Genomic DNA, 27,264 nt, shown 5'->3' with positions numbered 1-27,264 from the left:
AGATTCACAGAGGCAGAAAGTAGAAGGGTGGGTACCCCAGGGACTGGGGGAGGGGAATGGGGAGTTCTTGTGTAATGGGTATACAGTTTTGGTTTAGAATGATGAGAAAGTTCTGGAGACGGATGGCAGTGATGGTTACATAACAATGTGAATGGATTTAATGCCACTGAAGTGTACACTTCAAAATGGTAAATTTATGTTATGTATATTTTACTGCAATTAAAAGGAAGAGAATACTTAGAAATGATTATAGCCAGGAAAGATGTTCTCTTAATCTAATACATACACTGTAAGGGCAAAAAATAAATTAAATAAATAAATAAATAAATAAGAATAATGACTACAACTGATTGAAGCAGTGGTTATATAAAAAACCCAGAGCAGAAGGTAAATATGAGTGAACAGAAATCAGGTAAACTTACGCTCACTTCCAGAGGCAAAGATAAGGGAATGAAATTCCACTATGTGTTTTCTCCAACACCACAGGCAGTTAGCTCACTCTTAACACCATCTACCTGCAGACTGTGTCACGTCCCACAGGTTAAGGGCTCAGTCCCACTATACTCTCCCCCACCCCTGCCCCTTCGGATGCCGATTACAAGTCCAAGTTGTTACCTGTGCTTCTGGTGACCTGCCATAAATTGGAGCATCCCACGACCCCCCCTTGGGTTGAATTAACTTGCTACAGAGGCTCACAGAACTAGCTCAGAGGAACATTTTACTCACCAATTATCGGTTTCTTATAAGAGGGTACAACTCAGGAACCATCAGATGGAAGAGATGTGTAGGGCAAGGTACGTGGGAAAGGGTGTGGAGCTTCCATGACCTGAGAACTCCACTCTCCTAGCACCTCCCCTTATTCACCAACCCGGAAGTTCTCCGAACCCCGTCCTTTTGGCTTTTTACGGAGGTTTCGTTACATAGGCAGGATTGATGAAATCACTGGCCAATGGTAACCGATTCAACCTGTATTCTCTCTCCCTTCCTCAAAGGTCAGGGGTCAGGGCTGACATTTTCAACCTCTATTCAACCTCTATTTCCCTGGTAACTGGCCCTGATCCTTAGACGCTTTCCAAAAGTTACCTGGTTGATATAAACGCATGTGCGGCTGAGAGGGGTTTGTTATGAGTATCAAGACACTTTATCGCTATCGTCACTTCGCAAATTCCAAGGGTTTTTGGAGCTCTGGGCTATAGATGGGGACAAAGACCAAATATGTATTTATTGGACATCACAGTATCACAGACATCTTCGAGGAGAAGTGATAGGGCGTCCAGGCAGAGCAAGCAGCCAAGGGAAGGGTTTGAGGTGGGACGGCGATGGTGTAGCAGAAGAACAGCACGAGGCCCACTTGGCTAGAAGCCGGAGAGCGTGGTTCTTGAGTAAGAGATGGGGCAAAGAGCTGGCCGGCGGGAAGGCAGGACATGGGACACGGGAGGACCCTGTGATATGTGTGGACTTACTGCTGAAGGAAGCCAGTGGGGCTGCTGGGCAGAAAGAAAATGTTACAAACTTGAAAAAATAAAAATCAAGTGTCAAAGAAAATGGGAGGAATCACACACTCTCACACAGCTGCAGTTGTATGACCGAGTTCATTCAGTCTGGAGGGAAGTGTCTCAGAACACAGAGACATTAAGTGTGTGCCTGCCCAGCGGGCAGCGAGTCCATGTTTACTCAGGGACACAAAGAAGCACGCATGAGAAGGTACATCTGGTAGCAAAGCGCATAGTCAGGGTTCTTCGGAGAAACAGAACCAACAAGATGCACATACGCCTGTGTGTGTGCATATGTGTATACCTGTATAAAATACAGAATCAGCTCACCTGATTATGGAGGCTGAGAAGTCCCAAAATCTGCAGCTGGCAAGCTGGAGAACCAGGAGAACTCATCGAAGTTCCAGTCAGAGGATAGGAAGAGACGGATGTTCTGATTCGAAGGGTCAGGCAGGAGACGTTCCCTCTTATTCAATCTTTTTATTCTATTTACGTCTTCAGTTGATTGCATGAGTCCCACCTATACCGGGAGGACAATTTGCTTTACTCAGTTTACACATTCAAATGTTATTCTCACAAGAAAAGAACAGCCTTACAGATGGTCAGAATGAAGTTTGACAACATGTCTGCACCGCCCCCCCCCCCCCCCCGGCCGGCATGGCCTACTCAAGCTGACACATAAAGTTAACTATCATAAGAAGTATTGGTAGCAACATTAGGTGCTCAGCCCAAGGGGATTTATAATTAAAGTGTAGTAAATGGAAAGCATAAAATGTACTGCTGACCAGTTGCAAGCAATGAAATTGTCTCATATCACCATATGGGTAAAACAGAAAAAACCGATCAGTATCAGGCAACAAGGTAAAAAACAAAACAAAAGAAACAAACTTATTTTTATTGAGACTCTAGAATGAGACCTAAAAACTCTCCCCCATCAAAAAACCCCCAAATCATAAACTCATTGTAATATTCAACCAAAAGAGAAAGTTCCTTCCCCTAAAACAATGCATTTGCCACCACTGATGGTAGCCAGCGCTATAACTCCTTACTTGGAAAATGGATCATTAAAGAGAAATATGTGGACATTTATTTTACCTTTCCTACAGAAACTGTATTTCAGGATGACCAAATGGGCCTGAGGGATGAGAAAAGTCTCTGCTTTTTACAGAAGGAAACCGGTTAATTAAAAAAAAAATTTTTTTTTTTTTTTTTAATTTTTTTTCAACGTTTATTTATTTTTGGGACAGAGAGAGACAGAGCATGAACGGGGGAGGGGCAGAGAAAGAGGGAGACACAGAATCAGAAACAGGCTCCAGGCTCTGAGCCATCAGCCCAGAGCCCGACGCGGGGCTCGAACTCACGGACCGCGAGATCGTGACCTGGCTGAAGTCGGACGCTTAACCGACTGCGCCACCCAGGCGCCCCAAAAAAAAAATTTTTTAATGTTTACTTTTGACAGACAGAGAGAGACAGAGCACGAGCGGGGGAGGGGCAGAGAGAGAGGGAGACACAGCATCCGAAGCAGGCTCCAGGCTCCGAGCTGTCAGCGCAGAGCCCGACGCGGGGCTCAAACCCACAGACCGCGAGATCATGACCTGAGCCAAAGTCGGACGCTCAACTGACTGAGCCACCCAGGCGCCCTGGAAACCGGTTAATAAATGTACAAAAGTCATGATATAAAATCCCCATTGTGCAAACTCTAATGAAAAAACTGACTCAAGCAATATCCATCAGCAGATGACACACCCTTTAGGTGACAGACTGATGGCAAACAGGGTACCAAGTGTCATGCCAGAGATTACTTGCTGGTTGACAGGGGGAAATGCAATTTTTTTTAATGTTATTTATTTTTGAGAGTGAATGAGAAAGAGTGGGTGAAGGGCAGAGAGAGAGGGGGTAGGACAGAGGATCTGAAGCAGGCTCTGTGCTGAGAGCAGAGCCCGATGCAGGGCTTGAACTCACGAACTAAGAGGCACCCAGGCGCTCTGAGAAACACAATTCTACACAAGCGATCATGCTGCCAGAACTCACCAGATCCTAGCATCATTAGTAATAGGGCAGCCAGATATTCTAAGCAACCTGGTGAAGCCCACAACATCACTTTTAAATATTCTTACTAAAAATATTTAATATTTTTGTTAAGTCTAAGCAGGATTCTAGATTTAAATGCCAGGTGACAGGAAGTGTAGAGGACAAGTTAAATGACCACATGAGGAAGAAACCAGCCAGATTCAGAATGGCAGAGTAACTGATTTGGTTTTCTCAATAAGACAAGGATATGAAACAAACAAAAAACTGGGAGTTGTTCTATGCTAATTCTAACAAACCAACTGTACTAAAGTTTTTTTAAGGACAACTGGAGAAATTTGAATGTGGGCTAAGTGGAAGAAGATGCTAAGGAATTAATTTTCTTATGGCGACGAAGGAATTATTCTGGAAGACACTGTCCCTTAAGGTTGAGCTGCTGTGATGTTTGTAACTGACTTTAACATGCTTCAGGAGGGGCGCCTGGGTGGCTCAGTTGGTTAAGTATCCGGCTCTTGATTTCAGCTCAGGTCAGGATCTCATGGTTTGTGGGACTGAGCCCTGCGTCCAGCTCTGTGCTCACAGCACAAAGCCTGCTTGGGATTCTCTCTCTCTCTCTCTCTCTCTCTCTCTCTCTCTGCCTCTCCCCTGCTCACCCTTTGTCTCTCTCTCAAAATAAATAACCAAACATTTTTTAAAAATAAATAAAATGCTTCAATAAATTATATAAGACAAAGCATGAAGCAAAAAGTGGCAAAATGGTAATTGTTCAATGTAGGTGATGGGTTCACTAAATCATTCTCTGTACTTTTCTGAATATTTAGAATTTTTTATATGTTAAAATTAGAAAGAGCCAGTGGAGCTCTTGGGAAGAAGAAATTCAGGAGCTTTAGGAATCATTTCACATATAAATGTTACATCCAAACAGAAAATGGTGGGTCTAATTCTTGCTGACATATTTATCTTTCCATTAAACCTGTCTCAGAAAGATTATTTCCTCGATGCAGTAAGACAACACAAGTTCTGGTTGTTAAGAGAAATTCTAGGTCATAACGTGGTGAAACTGGCCAGACACCCAGCGCTCTATAGTGGATTGGGAACTCCAGCTCAGGGCCCAGGAATCTTGGGTTCTCCAAAAGCCTGGGGCTTCTCACCTGGGCCTGCCTATTCTTACTGCAAAGTGGGGATCTGTATCTGTTCAACCGCACAAACCTAACTTACAACCATGTGTAGTGCTCCAGCATAGGGTTAGCAGCTGCCAGGATGAAGGATGTCCCTAAGGGGCTTCCCATCCTGTAGGAAAGACAGTAGAGAGACAGGTAAAGTTCAAAAACCTGCGGGTGCTGATCAGGGTTATGAAGGCAAATAAATGAAGCACTGAACGAACAGAAAGGGAAGGACTGATTTGGGCTGGGGTACAGGGATCATCTCAAGAAAGACCAAGTCTGGAAGGGCAGCAGGTTTTCTTTTTGAAGCAGAAGAGAAGACACACGGCAGGCCATGTCATGAGCAACGGCACAAAGGGGTGTCTGGGTGAGGCCAGATTAGTGGGAGCAGCAGATGAAAAACCCGAGACCAGATCGTGGCAAACCTCCAAGCAGTTCCTTTGACTCTGGTGCCCAAAGCAGCAAATGCTCGAGGGCCACAGAGGAAAACCAGGAAAGTTGGTGTTTTCAAAAGGTGATTCTGGAGAGGTAAGGAGGACCAGCTAGAGAGAAGAGAGGACAGAGGCAGGGGTCATTAACCTTTTTTGTGCCATGGGCTCCTGCTCAGGATAATGTCCCTAGGTGCTGCTGTGGTCTGAGTGTTTGGTCCCTCACAAATTCACATGTTGAATCCCTAACGCCCAGTGTGGTGATAATTAGGACGTGAGGTCTCTGGGGCGGTGCTCAGTCGGGAAAGTGGAGCCCCACGAGTGGGATTAGTGCTCTTCTAAAACAGACCCCACAGAGCTCCCTGCCCCTTCCACATATGGGGACGCAGCCGGAAGCAGCAGTCTGCAGCTCACTAGAACACTACCAGGCCGGCCTCCTGATCTGTCTTGCAGCCTCCAGGACTGTGAGAAATTAATGTCTGTTGTTTATAAATACCCAGCCTCTAGTACTTTGTTATGACAGCCTGAATGCATTAATGCATTAAGACAAGTGCAGAAAGTCAAGTGCACAGGCTGACAAAGGAAACACTGTTGAAATCCTAGCATCAAAATGTATTTAAAATTTGATATGTAATACATGTGCTTCTTTATTAATACATAGAATGACAAGATCTAGTGATGAGTCTAATAACTTAGGATTTCAAAGGAATGATGGCGTAAATAATATTCCATATCAGTTGTAATGTGATACAAAAACATCTGGAATTTCCATGGGTGACATAGACACTGGCACTGCTATGGTTTGCTGTCTCTTCATAATTTAAAAGCCTAATGAATTTTACTTCGAGGTTGGTGGAAATATCAACCTAACTGCTTTCCCAGCCAAGTGTAAGGCCTCCTGAGTTCTATCCAAGGACCCCTTGGGACACCAGTTAAAGACTCCTGGGACACCAGTTAAAGGCTCCTGAGCTTGAGGGTGCCCTGTTTCCCCTGAAAATAGATAGAGCACTGATGGGTAAATTTTTAGGATCTTGTCAAGTTCAGGGAGAATCCATTTTCTTTGCAAGGTCTGAGTTCATTGATTCTTTTGGGTGAGATGGACTGGAGCACGATATTAACTAAGGCTCTAAGTGGCTCCCCACAGGTGAGGCATTAACTATAGAGAGGAAAAAACACCTTTATAGTGGAGAACTATCCCAGATATTATAATGTTGACCACAGAGCAAGTGTCCAACATTCAAACAATAATAATAGGACACACTGAGATCACAATACTCCAGACCCAAAATGTGTAACCAGAATAATCTCAAAGATGCAATCAGATAAGCCCCAATTAAGGGGCCCTCTATACAACTAGGCACTTGTCCTCTAAAAAACGTACATGTCATGACAAAGTAAGGCAGAGGAATGCTTCCAGATTATAGGAGATTCAAGAGATTTGACAATTAAATGTCTTGATTAATCCAGGACTGGAGCCAAGCTTGAAAACAAAGGTTTATAAACGATATTATTGGGACAACTGGCAAAATATGAACATGGAAAAAAAAAATATATATATATATTTATTTATCTAAAAATTTTTTAAAAGTTTATTTATTTCTTTTGAGAGAGAGAGTGTGTGAACACGGGAGGGGCAGAGACAGTGAGAGAGATAGAATCTGAAGCAGACTCCATGCTGTCAGCATGGAGGCCGATTCAGGGCTCGAACCCACAAACTGAAATCATGACCTGAGCCGCAATGAGTCAGATGCTTAACTGACTGAGCCACCTAGATGCCCCTACAATACTATTGTTTAATATATTTTCCATGTTTGGGTGGAAAAGGTTTGGGTGGCTCAGTCAGTTAAGCATCCAACTCTTGATTTCAACTCAGGTTATGATCCCAGGGTCATGGGATTGAGCCCACAACAGGCTCCATGCTGTCTTGTGATTCTCTCTCTCTCTCCCTCTGCCCCCTTCCCACCTTGAGTGCTCTCTCTCTCTCTCTCTAAAATAAAACAAACAGGGGCGCCTGGGTGGCGCAGTCGGTTAAGCGTCTGACTTCAGCCAGGTCACGATCTCACGGTCCGTGAGTTCGAGCCCCGCGTCAGGCTCTGGGCTGATGGCTCAGAGCCTGGAGCCTGTTTCCGATTCTGTGTCTCCCTCTCTCTCTGCCCCTCCCCCATTCATGCTCTGTCTCTCTCTGTCCCAAAAATAAATAAACGTTGAAAAAAAAAAATAAAATAAAATAAAATAAAACAAACAAAACCAAACAAAAAAAACAGTATTGTATTAATACTAATTTCTTGAATTAGATGATTTTTCTGAGATTATATAAGAGAATGTTTTTGTTGTTAGTATATTCTGAATTACTTAGGTGTAAAGGGTACATATTAGTAGTCTTAGTGATTCAGCAAAAATGTCTCTTTTATTAGACAGACACATAAATATACATATATATACATGTATATCCAGACACATATACATACATATATGGAGAGAGTGTTCATGAACAATTGTGACATAAAAATAAAAATGTTGGGGCACCTGGGTGGCTCAGTCAGTTGAGTGTCTGACTTCAGCTCAGGTCATGATCTCACGGTCCGTGAGTTCGAGCCCCGCGTCAGGCTCTGCGCTGACAGCTCGGAGCCTGAAGCCTGCTTCAGATTCTGTCTCTCTCTCTCTCTCTGCCCCTCCCCTGCTCACACTCTATCAATCTCTCTCTCAAAAATAAATAAACATTAAAAAAAACCCTTAAAATAAATAAATAAAAAGTTAACAATCGGTTGAATCTAGATAAAAGGTATAAAGAATATCAATCTATCTACCCACCTACCAACCTATTTCTTGTAAAAAAAAAAAAAAATGAAGTCTCCCTGAACTTGGCAAGATCCTATTTACCCATCAGTGCTGTATAGATAGAGCTTATCTATAGTGATATCGAGAGAGAGAGAGAGAGAGAGAGAGAGAGAGAGAGAGAGAAGGAGGGAGGGACAGAGAGGGGGAGAGGGACAGAGAGAGAAGTGTAATTCAGGATAATACCAGAAGTGCTATTTCTAGGTCAAAGGTAAATACTGTGTACTTTTGTGAGATACCGCTCAATTCCCTTCATCAGGGGATGTACCATTTTGTATTCCCACCACCGTGTGTGAAAGCCTACTTCCTCACAGCCTCGCCACAGAGTAGTTTGTCAAGATTTTGAGGTTTTGTCCTGATGACAGGTGCACTGTAGCTTAAATTCGTGTCTTGTGACATGCACAGGGCTTTCATTCTCCTACCAGGTAAGTGGCTCCTAAGACCTTATTTCAGAGAAATGGCTTCCACTTAGACTCCAGGTACTTGCTCTTCAACCCCAACCCCCCTTTCTTCCCTGTCCAGACAGAAAAGGTCAGTCAGACTGTAGGAGTGGGATCCTCACTGTCATCATCATCATTATCAAATCTGCCTAGACAAGCGAGGACACTCAACACATTTGTGCCAGTGGTACATTGGCACGGAACTGGACAGCTTCCCAGTCATGTCTCTTCCATCTCAATATCCACAGCAGCCTCCTCTGGGAGGCACACAGACAACACCCTCCGCATTGAGTGGTGACAAAAAGGAGGTTCAAGGAGATGAAGTGGCTTGTCCAGCCTGTAAGTGGAGAATTTAGGACTAGGGATCACACGTTTGGGTCCCTACTGAGTGCCTGTAAAGTTAGGGTACAGTCCCCAAGACTACCCTCACTTCTGACACCACTGGCAAGTCCAAGGATTCCCACAACCACCCTAAGTTCAAGAATTCACTAGAAGGACTCTCAGAACTTGCTGAAACCTAGTATACTCGCTGCTATGATTTATTAAGCGAAAGGATACAGATTAAAATCAGCCAAGGGAAGAGACACAGAGGGTCCAGGAGAGTTCCACACACAAAGCCTCCAGCTGTCCTCTCCCAGTGAGGTCATGGACAGTGTCAACTCTTGGAAACAATGTGTGGCAATATGCATGGACTACTACCAACCAGGAAAGTTTACTCAAGCCATGGTGTAGAGTTAATTTTAATTGGGCTCTGATCGTGAGGACATGGTCAGTTGCCCACATGGCTGACCTCAGTCTCCAGTGTATCCAAGGATTGAGCTGATACTGCATGACCAACACCCCCACACAAATCACATTGTTAGACCATCTGGCACGGCCCAAGGATCCAAGTAAACAAAATCACTCTTATCAGGGAGGACATTCTCAGTGTTTAGAGATCACCTCCTGGCTGAGGGCAAAGACGAGATCTCTCTTTGGGCAAGGTTAATTCTTTACTGCACAGCGCCCTTTCCTTGTAATCCATTATGATAAGTGGGGGTCCCTGCTCACCGTCACAGAGGGCTCGGCCTCTGCACCCACGCATCTGTGATGGAGTAATCCCCCTGGCTGAGCACCAGGACTGGGGAATGGAATCCAAGCATAACAGAAGGGAGGATGGTACAGGGGAACTCAGGAGTGAACTGAATGATGGCCTTTGGCAAGAAAAAGTACAATCGATACTGGTGAGGGAGAATTTGCATCTGATACTTTTCTCTGCTCACCAAGGGTGGAAGAAAAGTGCTAGTTTGAGCCCCCTGTCTATTGGGTCAGGCCCGGCCGGCCTCAGTATCATTCTGAGTGCATCCGGGACCCCTAGGTGGTGCCCATTTTCAGTTTAGGAAGCAAATTTAAAAAAAACAAACAAAAAACAAAGAAACAAAAACAAGGAATCCAAAAGATTAACAAACCTCAGCCTTCTATCAAATCACATTTCCTGCTGAGGTACTGTTACGGTGAAAACTGGCTTGCAATTTGTGCAAAAGGTGTTGAGTTCGCCTCTTTATTCGCTTTTTAAATCTTAGCCGTGGGAATGCTGTGGACATTTGGAAAAATATTCCACCCCCAAATAGGACGAAGTTCAACAGAGATGAGGCCAGGGGTCACAACAGAGAGGAGGAGAGGATGGGGCGACAGGGAGTTGGGAGTGAGCAGAGAAGTCTCGTTCACTTTCCCTCAGAGCTTCCTCTACTGTGTTATCTGAAGGAGGACGGGAGACCTTTGCTCCGGCTCCCTGAGCCCATCCCAGCTGCTCTTTTCAGGATTTCCATTGTCTTCCAGCCTTCCCTGGAAAGGACCCCACAGCCACAGGCAGCTGTTTTATTTCTTCATAACACAGAAGCCTGGAAAGACCCAAACCCAACACCTGGGTTACCAAAGCGTTGGTGGGTGCTTATTTGGGCATAAGATTGAAATAAGACTTCTTACTCGAGACTTGCTCCTCCCTGCCCCCTTCCTCTTCCCTGTCTCATTCCCGCAAAGGAACCAGAACCTTCCTCCCAGGGATACTTTACTTACTGATTAACAAGTATTAACTGAGCATCTATTAATGCCAAGCATCGATGGGAGTGATGATGGGGAGACAAAAATGATAAAAACAAACCAGAAAAATACCAGCAGGTGACCATTACTTACAGGTGAGTAAAATAGTGTTTGGTAGAGAATGGGTGGGTGGTTTTCCCATGATCAGGAATGGTCTAAGAAGGTGACACTGAGGGGCACCCGTCTGGCTCAGTCAGAAGAACACGCAACTCTCGATCTCAGGGTCATAAGTTCGAGGCCCACATTGGTTATAGAGATTACTTACAATAAATAAAAAATTTTAAAAATAAATAAAATTTTTTATTTAAAATAAAAATAATTATTTTTATTTAAAATAAATAAAAAATTTAAAAAATAAATAAAAATTAAAAAAAAAAAAGATGACATTGAAATAAAGACTTGAAAGACAAGAATGGGCCAGCAATGTTAAGAGCTTCTGTGGGGAAAGAAAAGGGAAAAAACCTTGACTTGATGAACCAGCCCTGACTTGCCCCGGAAGGTGTGGAATCAACTAGGGTGAACTGAACTGACTGAAACATGGCTTCTACACCTTGTGGAATGAATGAAAGAGAAGTTAATAGGGAAATTAAGAAAGCTACAGTTCTCTCCAAGAGGGGGAGAGGCAGGTTAAAGAACAGGGCTGTGGGCTGCTCTACTGAAACCCACCAAAAAGTCTCCAGGGTCTTCCTACCAGATTTGCCCCAGTGGGGACCTGCATTATTTTCAGCATAGTGAAGTGGTAATGAGCAGGGACGCTGGCATCAGACGGATAAATCTTTGAATTCTGAGTGTGTGACTTTAGGCAGAAACTTAATGAGTTGGAGCCTCAGTTTCCTCCTTTGTAAAAGGGGTATAATGAACTCTCCCACTCAGGGAGGTCAGGAGGGCTAGATGTGATGGCCCGGCACAAGGGACCACAAAGGGCAGTGCCCAGCCCTTGGGGTGGCCCAGGAGGACTGCTCAGAGGGAAATGTAGGGTTCCCTTTGGCAGCCCCAGGGACAGGGTTAGGGTCAGGGTCTAAGAAAGGAGTAAGGAATGTCTTTACAATCTGGTGGGCTCTCTTCCAGCAAACTCCTGGCAAAGGCCAAAGGGCACTATCTCACGCTGCTGTTACATAACTGGTTATATAACTGCTTATGGGGAAACATAATTCTACTGAAGGCTGCGATTTAACAGAACCATTTGTAATTGTTTTAAAACACATCATTTCCCCACACCAACATGGAAACAGCCAGCAAAACAGGCAATGCAGGTGGCTTGTGACCATGTGTAAGGTTCGGATTTCTAGGGATTGTCAACATAAACTGAAAAAAAGGCAAAAGTAAGCCCATCTTGTTTTGGGACACAGTAGATCAGAATTCCAGTCCTGCTTGGGTAGCCTTGGGCAAGTTGCTTAACCCTTGCTACTCAAAGTGTGGTCCGTGTGCCAGCAGTAGAAGGATACTTGGCAGGTTGGTGGAAATGCACAATTTCAGGCTCCACCCTAGACCTGCTGATTCAGAGCTTGCAGTATTAACCAGATCTCTAGGTGATTTTAGGCGCGTGAGAACTGGGGAAGCATTTGTTATACTGCATACCTGAAATACAATATTGTACTTTAACTGAAAGTATTATTATTGTTATATCTTTTAAGTAAGCTCTATGCCCAATGTGGGACTTGAAATCATGACCCTGAGATCAAGAGTCATATGCTTTACTGTTGGACCCAGCCAGGTGCCCCTTAACTAACTGGAATTAAAACGGAAACTTAAAAAGCCAAAAAAAAAAAAAAAAAAAGAAGAACTGGGGAAGCATTTAACATCCCTGAGAGTCACTCTCCTAAGACAGGGGCCAAAGTGGCTTTTAAACAAATTAAATATAAGTATAAACAGCTTTTTTTTTTTTAATTTGCTAAATCATTCTCACCAATTTATTCTTCCCAACAAGTTTTCAAATCCTTTGTAAGCCCTCTGCCAAAAAAGAAACCCATTGGAATTCTCATTAGAATTGCATTAAAAATATAAAATAATTTGAGAATTGATATCTTTATAATATTTTCCTATCCAGGAACATGGGCTGTCTCTATACTCAGTCTTTTTATTTTTTATTCAAGTATAGTTAATATGAAGTGTTGTATTAATTTCAGGTATACAATATAATGACTCAATGATTCTATACATTACTCATAATGATCAAATCTGCTTCACAAATTTTTATGTCATCCTTGTGTAGGGGTTATATTAATCTTCTTCGTATAGTCCCGATTTTAGTATATGTGCTGCCAAACAACCAATAAATATACCCAGCTTTTGAACAATTAAAAATTAACCAGGGGGTGCCTGGCTGGCTCAGTTGGTGGAACATGCAATTCCTGATCTCATGGGTTGTAAGTCCCAGCCCCATGCCGGGTGTAGAGATTACTTAATGAAATCTTTAAAAACAAAATTAAGCAGAACAGCGAGTAAAAGTGAAAAAGCAAAGTCCTCCTCCATTCCCCAACTCCTCTTCATCCCACAACTCCTGCCCCCCCACCCCCACCCCAGCCACTCCCTGAACCTTCTCCAGCTTGGCCTGGTATTGGGTCTTTCTCCTCTGCAGGCAGGCAACCCCTGCACTCTAGGCATTACTTGCCTGGAGTTTGGGGGGTGGCAGTGGAAAATCACCCTCCCGCCCACAAGCCAACATGCTCTTCAAAGAAATGTTCACTCTGATCTGGCTGACAGATCACTCCCTTCTTCCAATAGAGCCCATAGGAGGCGATGGTTCCAGGTCAAAAACTGGTCCGGCCACCTCTTAGCAAGTTATGAGGGGAGGTCCCTACACCTCTCTTAAGAACGTCAGGTTCTTGGGGCACCTGAGTGGCTCAGTCATTTGAGCAGCCAACTCTTGATTTCAGCTCAGGTCGTGATCTCATGGTTTGTGAGTTCAAGCCCCACAGCGGGCTTTCTGCTGTCAGTGCAGAGCCTGCTTTGGATTCTCTGTCTCCCTCAATCTGCCCCTCCCCTGCTCATGCACACACACACTTTCTCTCTTTCAAAAATAAATAAATATCAAAAAAAAAAAAAAAAAAGAATGTCAGGGTCTTGTCACATATCACTTATATTCTTGGTTTGGAGCATCAGTTGTTATTCCCGGACAGGGGTCTGCTACAGTTCTCCAAATCTGCAGTTGGTGGATTGACTCCAGAGACAGAATCTGTCCCAATGATCATTTCATGGTCAGCTCCTTCAATATGAACGTGACATGATCGAAATATGACTTTCCTTCATGTGGGCCATTCTAGACGCTCTAAGGGAAATCAACCAGCATTTTGGGCTTCCCTGACTGCTCAGATACCTTCCATCTTTCTCCAGTTTTAAGAGTCTGGGCATCTTGGCCCAACTTAAAATCTAAGGTTCTCATCCGTCATCTCAACTAATGAACAATAAATATTATATACTCTGCTGATTGCTGTGTAAAATGATTCTAGTACCAATCCTAATGTGCGTGTGTTGGGGGAGGGGCTCCCCACATCGTTCAACAAGTATCCGGACACCAGCTAGGTGTCCTACAGTTCAACTCAATTCTGCCACCATCTACCCAGAGAAAGCATCAGATTCCACAGGTTGAGGTCTCAGTCCTGCAAGAATGGTCTCACCACCCCTCAACCTCAGAAGCTGATCATAAGCCCAATTTATCACCTGTGCTTCTGACCAGCCAGCTGTAGATCCGAGGTTCTAATGGCCCCCTCCTTGGGCTTGATTAATTTGTTAGAGCGGCTCACAAAACTGAAGAGGAACATGTCGCTTGCTAGATTACTGGTTTATTATCAAAAGAGGATATGACTCAGGAACAGCCAGCTAGAAGAGATGCATAGAGCAAAGCGTGGGGAAAGGGTGGAGAGCTCCCATGCCCTCTCCCGGGGTGCCACTCTCCCTAAAACATGTTGACCCATCCACAAGCTCTGTACACCAGTCCTTTTGGGATCTTGTGGAGATCTCGCTGGATAGGCCTGACTGATTAAACCACTGGCCACTGGTGAGATCCAACCTCCAGCCCTTCCCCCCGCCCCTAGTGTAGGGCAGGGGAGGCAAATTTAAGTTCTGATCCTTGAGGCACATGGTTGGTTCTCAAGGCAACCGGTTTCCATCCTTAGGTGCTTTCAAAAGTCACCTCGCTAATGCTCTTATCACTTATGGAATTGCAAGGGCTTTTTAAAGGAGCTCTGTGCCAGACATGGAAAAAGATCACGTATACATTTCAGCACAGTATCACACTGGACACAAATATCCTTTCCTTAGCGAAATGCGGACTTGAGGAACATAAGCAGCCTGCATCTTCTTTTGATACCAATTGATTGATCCATCAAATATTTATTAAGAGTTCGCTCTGTGCCAGTGCTATGCTGGCACTAGTGGTTTCATGATGAGTAAGACAGGCAAGGTCAAGGTTGAAGAAGGGCACTCCTGTGAGCTGGCTTTCAGTTATTTCTAATTCTAAAGGAAAAGACTCTCTGAAAACTGAAAAACTTACCTCAGTCTTGTTGAAAGTAAACTGAAGCATATTAAACATTTTAAGACTTGGAACAAAAATCGACCACAATCAGACAGCACCCAATCTAACAGATAGGAGCCCCAAGGAGCTCCTAGCTGAAAATGAAAGACTTTTATAGGCAGAAGGGAACAGGAATAAGGGAATTATACTGGGCAAAAAAGTGGGTTGGTTACTGAAAGGTTACTTTTCTTTGGGGACGGGAGGGAGTCTCTTCAGGCAGGACACCTAACTATTGCTGATTCCTGACTGACTGGTTTAAGATTCCATTTCTGGGAGAGCCAAAACTGTAGTTCAATTAATTCTCGGTTTGGTGATGTGGGGCTTAACATAAGCAACTCAATTTTGGGCTGGCTGGCTTGTTTTTAAGTCCCAACCAAAGGTGAATTTTTTTTTAATGCCTATTTATTTATTTTGAGAGTGAGAATGAGAGACAGAGGGTGAGCAGAGGAGGGGCAGAGAGGGAGAGAGAGGATCCCAAGCAGGCTCCACACTGTTAGCATAGTGGGGCTCAAACTCATGAACCATGAGATCCTGACCTGAGTGGAAATCAAGAGTCTGATTAACTGACTGAGCCACCCTGGTGCTCCAACCAAAGGTGAATCTTATATCCTAAAAATTTGCTTCGTAGTATTTTTAATAGTTAAGCATTTAAAAAAAAACTATAATATTTTTGGAAAAATTAACACAGTACATGAACATGGCAAAGTCAAATGGCCCAGAAGGCTATACAGGTAAAAGTCCTTCCCTTCCCTCCCAACCCTGTTTCTGGCTCCCTCTCCCAGGGCTGCTAGGTGAAGTTTTGGACTTAATGCCTAAGTGGGGCCTCCTGGCCAGCTCTCCTTCTCCTCAGTCCTATCTGAGATCTTTGGACCCGAGGGCTTTGGCTTGCTGGACAAAGGGGGCGGGGGTGAGGACAAGTCCCCAGTCCCCACATGAGGCCTTGAGTTCTCATACCCCATCAGCTATCGGGAGTAGAGATAGAAGTCATTCATTCTCAAATGCTTATTGATTGATCCAGGCATTTGGAACACACTGGCCAGTAAAACAAACAAGTCTCTGCACTCATGACAGCTCACATTCTAACGTGGGAGGACACGGTGAAATGCAAACATGAAAGGTAAATTACAGGAATGAGTAAACCTTCCTTCTTGGAGGTGGAGAGCTGGTGGCAGCAGGGGGTGGGGGGGCGACGAGTGCCTGGCTTAACGTTTGCCTTCTTGCTACTTTCACTGCAAACTAAAGAGCTTTAAGTTGGGAAGTGGGCAGTGCAAGGGGTCAGTGGCTATCACCGATGGCTCTAAAACGAACACGTGTTCCTGCGCTTCCCTTCAACAACAAAAATAAAACAGTCCTCACAACACAAGAACCCAGTGAATGACCAATTTTTAAGCATCATCTTTAAGCAGTGCTCTTCTAGAAAAGGAGCCATTTCTGATTTCCAGGAAGACTTCTTGTGGCCAGTGGGTTGGAGGTGGGGCCCAGGAAGAAAGGAGTGAGTGCACATCACTCACAGGGGCCACGATCCTGGGCAGGCCCTCATGTGTGAAATTCCCTGGTGTGAAACAAGGCAAAAGTGACCCCTCTTCACTCTTCCCTGTTCCTTCGCTTACTTGTTTTTAATTGCGATAAAATACACATAACAAAAAATTTACTACCATAACCCTTTTACAACGTTTATTTATTTTTGAGACAGAGAGAGACAGAGCATGAATGGGCAGGGTCAGAGAGAGAGGGAGACACAGAATCCAAAACAGGCTCCAGGCTGTGAGTGGTCAGCACAGAGCCCGACGCGGGGCTCGAACTCACGGACCACGAGATCATGACCTGAGCCGAAGTCAGACGCTTAACCGACTGAGCCACCCAGGCGCCCCTCACAACCATTTTTAAGTACACAGTTCAGTGGTACCAAGTACATTCATATTTGTGCAACCATCACCACCATCTACCTCCAGATCTTTTTTTGTCTTGCGAAACTGAAACTCTATCTCCATTGAACAACAAGCCCCCCATTCTCCCCTCCCCCAGCCCCTGGCACCCACCATTCTACTTTCTGTTGTCTGTGGCCTCCTCTGGGTCCCTCATACAAATGGAATCACACAGTGTTTGTCCTTTTGTGTCTGGCTTCTATCATTCAGCATAATGGAAGGTAACCTCATGGTTCATTCCTGTTGTAGCAAGTGTAAGGATTTCCCTCCTTCCTGTTTAAGGTTGAGTAATATTCCACTGCATCTCTGTACCACATTTTGTTTACCCATTTGTCCAGGGACACTTGGGTTGCTTCCACCTTGTGGTTATTTCAAATAAGGCTGCTAAAGAAACATGGGTATACAAATAACTACCTGTTCATGAGCTGCTTTCAATTCTTTTGGGTTTATGCCCAGAAGTGGAGCTGACCTCCTTACTTTTCTTTTTTAAATTTTTTTGACGTTTATTTATTTTTGAGAAAGAGAGACAGAGTGTGAGCAGGGGAGTGGCAGAGAGAGAGAGAGACAGAGAGAGAGAGAGAGAGAGAGAAAGAGAATATGAAGCAGGTTCCAGACTCTGAGCTGTCAGCACAGAGTCCGATGTGGGGCTTGAACTCACAAATCATGAGATCATGACCTAAGTCGAAGTTGGATGCTTAACTGACTGAGCCACCCAGGCACCCCAAGAATTAATGTGACTCGAAGCCCTGTACTATAAGGCACTGAGAGGTTAACAGAAAGCACATGTTATGAGAAAACTGTAAAGGGGAAAAGAGCCCTGATCAAGTGGCATATGAAGGAAGGTAACTGTTATTTTGAAGGGGGGCACCTGGCTGGCTCAGTCGGTGGAGCATGTGAGTCTTGGTCTGGGGGTTGTGGGTTTGAGCCCCATGTATAGAGGTTACTTAAAAATAAAATCTTAGGGGCGTCTGGGTGGCTCAGTCAGTTAAGCGTCTTTGGCTCAGGTCATGATCTCACAGTTTGTGGGTTTGAGCCCCGCGTCGGGCTCTGGGCTGACAGCTCAGAGCCTGGAGTCTGCTTCAGATTCTGGGTCTCCCTCTCTCTCTGGCTCTCCCCTGCTCATCCTCTATCTATCAAGAATAAATAAACATTAAAAAGTTTTCTTGGGGCGCCTGGGTGGCGCAGTCGGTTAAGCGTCCGACTTCAGCCAGGTCACGATCTCGCGGTCCGTGAGTTCGAGCCCCGTGTCGGGCTCTGGGCTGATGGCTCAGAGCCTGGAGCCTGTTTCCGATTCTGTGTCTCCCTCTCTCTCTGCCCCTCCCCCGTTCATGCTCTATCTCTCTGTGTCCCAAAAATAAAAATAAAACGTTGAAAAAAAAAATTAAAAAAAAAAAAAAGTTTTCTTAAAAAATAATAAAATCTTTAAAAAAATTACTATCATTTTTGGTAATAGTTTGGTAAAACCAAACATATTCTACAGACCTTAGGTACTCAGTGTGTGTTTTGTCTGAATCAAGACTCATGGGAGTCTGACGATATTTAGTTCCTTTAATTGTATTTAACATGCAAAATTAGAATAACCAAATAAAGTGTGGCTAGCAGACCAGCAACAGCAGCAGGTCCTGGCGGCCCATTAGAAATGCACATTCTCAGGCCCCATCTTGGACCTGCTGAATCAGAAACGCTGAGGGGTGGGGCTGACTCATCTGTTCTTTAACAAGCTCTCCAGAGGGTTCTGACACACAGAAAGTCTGAGGTCCTCTGAGGTGGAGAAAGTGAAACACTTTTTCCTCAATATTGTGGGAAGCGAGGGAAAAAGAGAGCTGCAGAGGCAACAAGTACTTCCTCTCTCCCTAGTTCTGAGGGCTGAGGCAGAAACACAGAGAGAGACAGGGAAGATCTTGAGAACTTTAAGAGGGTTAGTGGCATGCATACAATAGCGGGCGGAAGAAGATCAAAGGTCTTGGAGAAGGTCCATGTGAGGAGACATTTCAACTTGGCACCAGGCAGGTGCAGCCGGGTATGGAGGGAAATGTCAGGAGAGGGAGGTCTGAAGAGCTTCACATGGCCTATGCCTGGTCCCTACGGCACCTGAGGTTTCTGCGGGCCCCAGTGTCGGAATACAAAGAGGCCAAATCAACCGGTAGGCCAGCAGAAGACTGGGGGCAGGGCAAAGAAGTAGGGACCTGGTGATGAGGCAAATGGTTGGAACCACAGGTGGGACCAGTGACACCACAGCTGTCACCCAGTCCAGAACCATACTGGGCCAGCTGCTCCGCAGCAGAAACCAACAAGGACCCTGATGACATCACATGGATAGAAGGTGCCCTCCTCCACTGGTGCCCAGAGTCTATCCTGAAGTGCACTGTCAGGAAAGGGGGGAAACTCAGCATCTACCAGTGAGACAGGAGACTGTCCGCAGTCTGAGGAAGGCAGGTTTCTCCAGATGGAGAAGTGTGGGGTTTGGGATAATTAATAACCTCCTCTGGAAAGTGACTAGCATTTATGAGAAAATAATTAAGCAATTTTCTCATAGACTCTGATGAGATTAGGAGCCTCTGTGGGCAGTTAGATTTACCTGCACTGTCCTGTTATGAATCACCTGAAGCGCTAACCATCAGGCCGGTACTGAATAGACAATCGTTCACCTGACAGTCCTCTTTGAACCTAACGTTAACAATATTAGCTTACTTTTTTCATTTTATTGAGAGACAGAGCATGCACACGAACAGAGGGCAGAGGGGGGAAAGAGAGAACCTTAAGCGGGTTCATCGCCCAGTGCAAAGGTTGTGGGGGGCGGAGGGGTTCTGATATTAGGCTCAATCTCACAACTGTGAGATCATGACCTGAGCCAAAATCAAGAGTCTGACGCTGAACCAACTGAGCCACCCAGATGCCTCTCATCTCCTTACTTCTATCAAAAGTTTTTACCAAAAGAAATCTCTGAACTGGCTTTATTCCATGCCTTGCTCCCCTATAGCAAATTTAAATAAAGTTTTATGCATGCTCATAACAAGTTCATGAGAAAGTTGCTTTAGCATCTAAAAAGCACTGAGGTCATCTAAAACAGTGGTTTTCTGGGGGCGCCTGGGTGGCTCAGTCGGTTGAGCATCCGGCCCTTGATTTTGGCTCAGGTCATGATCTCACGGTTCACAAGATGGAGCCCTGTGCAGGGCAGCACTGACAATGCAGAGCCTGCTTGAGATTCTCTCCCTCTCTCTACGTCCCACCCCCTGCCTATGTGTGTGCACGCATGCGCTCTCTCTCTCTCTCTCTCAAAATAAATAAACACTAAAAAAATCAAATCAAATCAAATTGGTAAAAAATAAATAAATAAATAAAGCAGTGGTTTTCAAAAGTGTGCTCTCTGGGACAACCAGCATTACCTGAGAATACACTAAATGTAAATTCTCTAGCTACACCCAGGTCTAACGGATCATAAACACAGGGAGAGGAAGGTGACTTCTGGCTATGGTCAAGTGAAAAGGTCAGCAAATCCTCTCCCCAGAATGCAATTATAAAGCGAGACAAAATTGACAAGAATGACAATTTCAGTGCTCCGGAAATCGGCCAGAGGCATACGACCATCTGAGAAGTGTTTATGCTTGAAAACTGTTGACCTGTGGGTCAGAACAGAGGATGTCCAAGGCATTCTGGCCTGGGACTGCTTCTATGCCCGCCAGCCCAGTGGGTGTGAAGGCTCTGCCGGGCGGGACAGGCCGTGACGGCTGGCAGCCATGCTGCTGTGGTTGAGGGGGGCCCAGGGGGCCCCAGTGTAGGGGACATGATGCCCATGCCCAGTGACACTGTCAGTGGAAGAGACGACAGCCTTGCCTTTCAGGAAGTATTACAGGAAGTCTTTCAGACTGAAAGGAAGTGACATCAGATGGCAATTAGATGCACAGGGAAAAATAAAAAGCACTGGAAATGGTAAATATGTGGGTTAATATAAAAGACTTTTTAAACATTATTTCCTCATTTCTCCTCTTCATTTCTTTACAAGATATAGGATTACGTAAAGCAACACTCATAGCACTGTATTGTTGGGTTCATACCACATATAAATGTAATACATACAACAACAGTAATACATGAGAAGGGGAAGAGAACTGAGCTATACTGCAGTAAAATTTCTATATTTTGCCAGAAGTAAATTAGTGTTAATCTCAACTAGATTTTGGTAAGTTTAGATGCTGTAATCTATAGAGCAACTACTAAGAAAATTCATTTTAAAATAGTAAAAAAAAGTTCAGAGGAATTTCAATGCTATACCAAAAAATATTTAGCACAAAAGAAAGCAATAAAAGAGGAACAGAGAAGCAAAGAAGAAAGAAGACATATAGAAGACAAATAGCAAAATAGCAAATGTAAATCCAAACATATTATTTTTTTTTTAATTTTTTTTTTCAACGTTTATTTATTTCTGGGACAGAGAGAGACAGAGCATGAACGGGGGAGGGGCAGAGAGAGAGGGAGACACAGAATCGGAAACAGGCTCCAGGCTCTGAGCCATCAGCCTAGAGCCCGACGCGGGGCTCGAACTCACGGACCGCGAGATCGTGACCTGGCTGAAGTCGGACGCTTAACCGACTGCGCCACCCAGGCGCCCCTCCAAACATATTATTAATTATATTAAATGTGAATGGCCTAGGGGTGCCTGGATGGCTCAGTCGGTTGGATGTCCGACTTCAGCTCAGGTCATGATCTTGCCCTTCATGAGTTTGAGTCCCGTGTTGAGCTCTATGTTGACAGCTCAGAGTCTGGAGACTGCTTCGGATTCTGTGTCTCCCTCTGTCTCTGCCCCTCCCCTGCTCATGCTTTATCTCTCTCTCTCTCTCAAAAATAAATAAACATTAAAAAATAATAAAAATTTTAAAAATGTGAATGGCCTAAACATCCCAATCGAAAAGTGGAGATATTCAGATTGGATTAAAAAAAAAAAAAAAAAAGCAAGATCCAAATACATGCTCTCTGCAAGAGACACATTTAGATTCAGAGACACAAATAGTCTGAAAGTAAAAAAATGAAAAAAGATATATCATGAAAATAATAATGATAAGAAAGTTGAAGTGGCTATTATATGGACATCAGCTAAATAAGATGTTAGAGGGATATTTCATAGTGATTAAAGAGTCACTAGATCAGCAATCTACAAAACCCTATTTCCAAATAAGATCACATTCCAATGTAAGGGAGGTTAGACTTCAATGTATGAATTTTGGAGGGGTCACAATTCAACCCACAACAAATCCAATGTCCATCAACTTGTGAGTGGAAAAACAATTTGTAGTATATACATATAATAAAATACCATTTAGACATAAAAAGGAATGAACTACTGATACATGCTACAACACAGATTAAGCTCTAAAACATTATACTAATGAAAACAGTCAGGCGCCTGGGTGGTTTAGTTCGTTAAGCATCTGACTTTGGCTCAGGTCACGATCTCACGGTTAGCAGGTTCGAGCCCTGCGTTGGGCTCTGCGCTGAAAGCTCAGAGCCTGGATGGAGCCTGCTTCAGATCTGTGTCTCCCTCTCTCTCTGCCCCTCTCCTGCTTGAGCTTTCTCTCTTTCTCTCTCAAAAGTAAACAAACATTAAAAAAAAATTAAAAAAAAAAAAAAAAAGAAAGAAGTCAGATGCAGAAGACTACATGTTGTATGGTTCCATTTACAAAAAATGTCCAGAAAAGGCAAATTTATAGAGAAAAAGGCAGATCAGTGGTTGCCTAGGGCTTGGGATGGGAGAAGGGATTAAGCAAAAACCAGCAGGAGGAAACTTATTGGGCTGACAGAGAAGTTTTAAAACTGAATTTTGGTAATGATTGCCAACTATGCAAATTTACTTAAAAAAGAAAGAAATCACTGAAGTGTACACTTATAATGGGTGATTTTTTTATAGTATATAAATTATATTTTAATCAAGGTATTTCTTTTTAAAAAGATTCGGGGCGGGGCGCCTGGGTGGCCCAGTCGGTTAAGCGTCTGACTTCAGCCAGGTCACGATCTCACGGTCCGGGAGTTCGAGCCCCGCGTCAGGCTCTGGGCTGATGGCTCAGAGCCTGGAGCCTGTTTCCGATTCTGTGTCTCCCTCTCTCTCTGCCCCTCCCCCATTCATGCTCTGTCTCTCTCTGTCCCAAAAATAAATAAACGTTGAAAAAAAAAAAATTAAAAAAAAAAAAAATTTCGGGGCGGGGTGGGGGGGGCGCCTGGGTGGCTCAGTCGGTAAGCATCCGACTTCAGCTCGGGTCATGATCTCGCGGTTTGTGAGTTCGAACCCCGCATCGGGCTCTGTGCTGACTGCTCAGGGCCTGGAGCCTGCTTCGGATTCTGTGTCTCCCTCTCTCTCCGCTCCTCCCCCACTCACACTCTGTCTCTCTCTCAACAATAAACATTTAGAAAAATAGTAAAAAAATAAAAATAAATAAATAAACTTTCGGGGGTGGGGACCTACAACCTGGGTATTAAAAAGCCTTCTAGCTAATTCTTATACTAAGGTGTGCAAATCACTGCTCTAAACTGATTAAACCAGATGAACTTGACATAACATCACTGGCACATCCAAGTCTCACCCAGTTCTTACCCACCTAAAGTGGTAGAGGATCATGAAGACAATTACATCTGCCTAGAGGGAACAAATTACTATATTTTCTTTATAAATCTGAATAGCATGTGTGTTAAATTTGATATAGAGCCTGGACTTAGAAGTGACCCTGAGGTTCAGACCCACATCCAGGTGGACAATGCCAGCTTGGCACTTCCAAGGTTCCTCAGGCACCCCAGATGCATCCTGTCCTGAATGAGGCTCTTTATCCTTCCACTTGCTTTCCTTGGTAAATAGCCCCAAGCCTGAACCCGGAAACTACATTTGCCCCCCCCCACCCCCCATCCTGACCGTTGATAGTCAATGAGGCTAGCAGTTGCATTTCCATTATCTCTCCCCTTTTTTTCCAGTAATGGCCTTAGGCCAGGACCTTATCATGGCTCCCAAACGGCCTCTCTGCCTTCAGTCCACCCAACCCTTGGTCAGTCCCCACACTCAGATATCCTAGGAATCACCCTCACATATGAACATAATCGTGCTGCTTCCTGCTAAAACTCCTTGGGTGGCTTCTCCTCTTTATCAGTTAGAAACTGCTTTTGACTGCACATAACAGAAACCTGGTTATGCTTGTTTCACCAAAAAAAGGTGTTATTTTTCTCATGTGATAAAACAATACCCATTCTCAAAGAAAACCATTGTTAGTTTCTTAAAAAAAAAAAAAATTTTTTTTTTTAATGTTTACTTATTTTTGACAGAGAGAGACAGAGAGTGAGCAGGGGAGGGGCAGTGAGAGAGGGAGACACAGAACCCGAAGCAAGCTCCAGGCTCTGAGCTGTCAGCACAGAGCACGACATGGGGCTCGAACCCATGAACTGTGAGATCATGACCTGAGCTGAAGGTGGACACTTAACCGACTGAGCCACCCAGGTGCCCCAGAAGGAATGTCTTTTTTTTTTCAAGTTTATTTATTTTTGAGAGTGAGCTAGCATAAGCGGGGGAGGGGCAGAGAGAGAGGGAGGGAGAATCTGAAGCAGGCTCTGCCAGTGCAGGGCTCAAACCCATGAACCATGATATCACGACCTGAGCTGAAACCGAGTTGGATGTTGAACCCACTCAGCCACCCAGCTACCCAGAGATCATGACCTGAGCTGAGGTCAGATGTTCAACCAACTGAGCCACCCAGTTGCCCCCCACAAGCCCAGTGTCTAAAAAAACCCCAAAAAACTCCCAGGTGGTTCTAATGTGGGGCCCAGGTAGCTTCGATTTACAGCCAAGATTTAGACAGAATTATCCAAGAAGACACTGTGGGCCAGACTGAGCCAGAGACCAGCTTGGAACTGCTGAAAATAAAGCATATGACATATGTTATTGATGAGATTATTAAATATCCAGCTAACTGGCAATCACAGTTTGCAAACTTCTAATTGCAGACTGTTCACTCCTGCTTACTAACGTAACAATCTACATTAATTCTTATGCTATTCACTTTCCAACACTTAAAAATGCCTCCGATACTTCATGATTCTGTGATATAATCTTCTTACAGGGTTTATTGGGAATAGGTTTCAGGTTGGGGGATTTACTATCATCTGCATTTTAATAGCTGCAGAAAAACTAGCTAATACCACTTTTAACGGTTTCTCATGGGCTTCCTAGTTGTTGGTGCATTTGTTTCTTAGCATTAAAAAAATCCTCTCTCTTTCTACTTTGCTTCTTTTGGATTATCCCTAGCTCGGACATTTTCCTACAATTCATATAAAAATATGTTTTCATTAGCAAAGGCCTTGGTGATAATCCCTTTGTGATGTGTGACATGAAGGAGATTAATAGAAAACTAAATATTTGCTGAGAATGATGAAGATATAAGGGGGAAATTACTTTCAGTCACAGAAATAAAAATGATTCAGGGAAAGAGAAAGATGAGATAAAAGAGAAAAGTAGAAAAATGAGCCCTAGGAAAGGAAGAAGAGGAAGGGGAAAATGGAAATGCAAGACTGAATTTCTAGTCTACCTTCTCACTCACCTCTCAACTACAGAGGTCCCCAAAACACTGATTTTCGTTCTCAGGAATGCCAGAATGACACATCGCAAGCTGCTTAGTCATCTACACAGGCTGCAGTAATATGGGAGACATCTATCCCCCTTCATCATTCCCTATAAAATCAAAGTCTCTCTGGATTACCTGTGCTCTATTCTGACTGTCAAATTCCAGCCATATTCTGGGGCTCAAGACAACCCCAGCTACTTTAGGACTCTTTGGACTTCTTGGAGATAATGATTCTCAATCGGACTGGCCTGGTACAATAGTGAACTTTTCAAAATTACCCGTCTGAGTACTCTGGTCACACTCCAGTTTGAAACACACGAATTCTGGGGCTAAATTATGGAATTGAGTCCAAAGCCATCACGGAATCACAAGGTTCAAACAAATAGGCCTGCCCTAACATTTACAAGACTGGGGCAAGGGCACCATACACTAAATATTTAAATGATATAAATCAAGATAACAGCTGAATAAAATATACCCTATCCTCTGCCTTAACAAATATACCTTCATAAAGACCCAGAAGGCAGATTCAAATATGGAATTCTTGGGCTTCTTGAGTTCTATGTAGGAAGGCGGCAAAAGAATGAGAGCCAGTCCTCTGTCCCTGGTCCTTCCTTCCTTCCCCAGCCCCAGGCTTCAAGGAGCACTGAGGGGGCCTATGGTCAAATTCAGATATATACCCATGGTGGCACAGTCCATCTTTAGTGTGTCCAATCCCTGGAAACAGGTCTAGTGTGCCAAGAAATTCCAAGGTCTTACATATTTAATGACAGTTCTGAACAGTGGTTCTCAACTGGGGGCAATTTTGCCCCTCAGGGAACAGTTGGCAATTTGTAGTGGTATTCTGCTTGTCACAGCTTGCGGAGGGGGGTGTTAGAGCATCTACTGGATAGAGGCTGGGGATGCTACTAAACATCCTACAAGGTACAGGACAACAACAAGTGTTATCTGACCCAATATTAATAGTGCCAAGACTGAGATATCCTGCTGTAGAAGGACACAATACTGCTCAAGATCACATACAGGCACACCTTGGAGATATTGGGGGCTTAGTTCCAGACCCCTGCAATAACTGAATTGCAGTTATTCAGTTATTCAATAACCCCTGAATATTGCAATAAAGGAAGTCAGATTAATTTATAGTTTTGTTTACACTATATGAAAGTCCAGTAAGTGTGCAACAGCATCAAGCCTAAAAAAATGTACACACCTTAATTTAAAAATACCTTATTGCTAAAAAATGCTAACCATCATCTGGGCTTTCAGCCAGTCGTAATCACTGATCACAGATCATAACGTAATGATAATAACAAAGCTTGATATACTGCAAGAATTACCAAAAATGTGACACAGAGGGGCGCCTGGGTGGCTCAGTCGGTTAAGCGGCCGACTTTGGCTCAGGTCATAATCTCGCGGTCCGTGAGTTCGAGCCCTGCGTCAGGCTCTGTGCTGACAGCTCAGAACCTGGAGCCTGTTTCAGATTCTGTGTCTCCCTCTCCCTGACCCTCCCCCTTTCATGCTTTCTCTCTCTCTGTCTCAAAAATAAATAAACGTTAAAAAAAAAAATTAAAAAAAAATGTGACACAGAGAGTGAGCAAAGTGAGCAAAGTGAGCAAAGGCTGTTGGAAAAATGGTGCCAACAGACGCGCTTGATCAGGGTTGCCACAAACCTTCAATCCATCAAAAAATGCGACATCTGCCAAGCATGATAAAGTGAAGTGCAACAAAATGAGGTATGCCTGTATTTAAATTCCTTAACCCTGTTCTAG

The 27,264-nt window shown here is 44.1% G+C and overlaps 1 long non-coding RNA gene and 1 other non-coding gene across 2 annotated transcripts in view; both read right to left on the bottom strand.

Moving 5' to 3' along the window:
• LOC123575915 overlaps positions 1-23,673 on the bottom strand; it is a 69,031-nt gene extending 45,358 nt beyond the window's left edge. The window contains exons 1-3 of the long non-coding RNA XR_006701083.1: positions 23,663-23,673; positions 14,959-14,964; positions 1,824-2,013 (exon numbers count right to left, since the gene is read on the bottom strand). This is a non-coding gene — a long non-coding RNA (uncharacterized LOC123575915). The remainder of the gene's footprint in view (positions 1-1,823; positions 2,014-14,958; positions 14,965-23,662) is intronic.
• On the bottom strand, positions 12,634-12,736 carry LOC123576258. The gene has a single exon (XR_006701275.1). It is a non-coding gene; the product is annotated as a U6 spliceosomal RNA (small nuclear RNA).
• Positions 23,674-27,264: the final 3,591 nt, after the last annotated feature.

This window comes from Leopardus geoffroyi, chromosome C2 (assembly GCF_018350155.1).
Source record: "Leopardus geoffroyi isolate Oge1 chromosome C2, O.geoffroyi_Oge1_pat1.0, whole genome shotgun sequence".
NCBI lineage: Eukaryota > Metazoa > Chordata > Mammalia > Carnivora > Felidae > Leopardus > Leopardus geoffroyi.
This window is presented reverse-complemented; position numbering and strand designations above follow the sequence as displayed.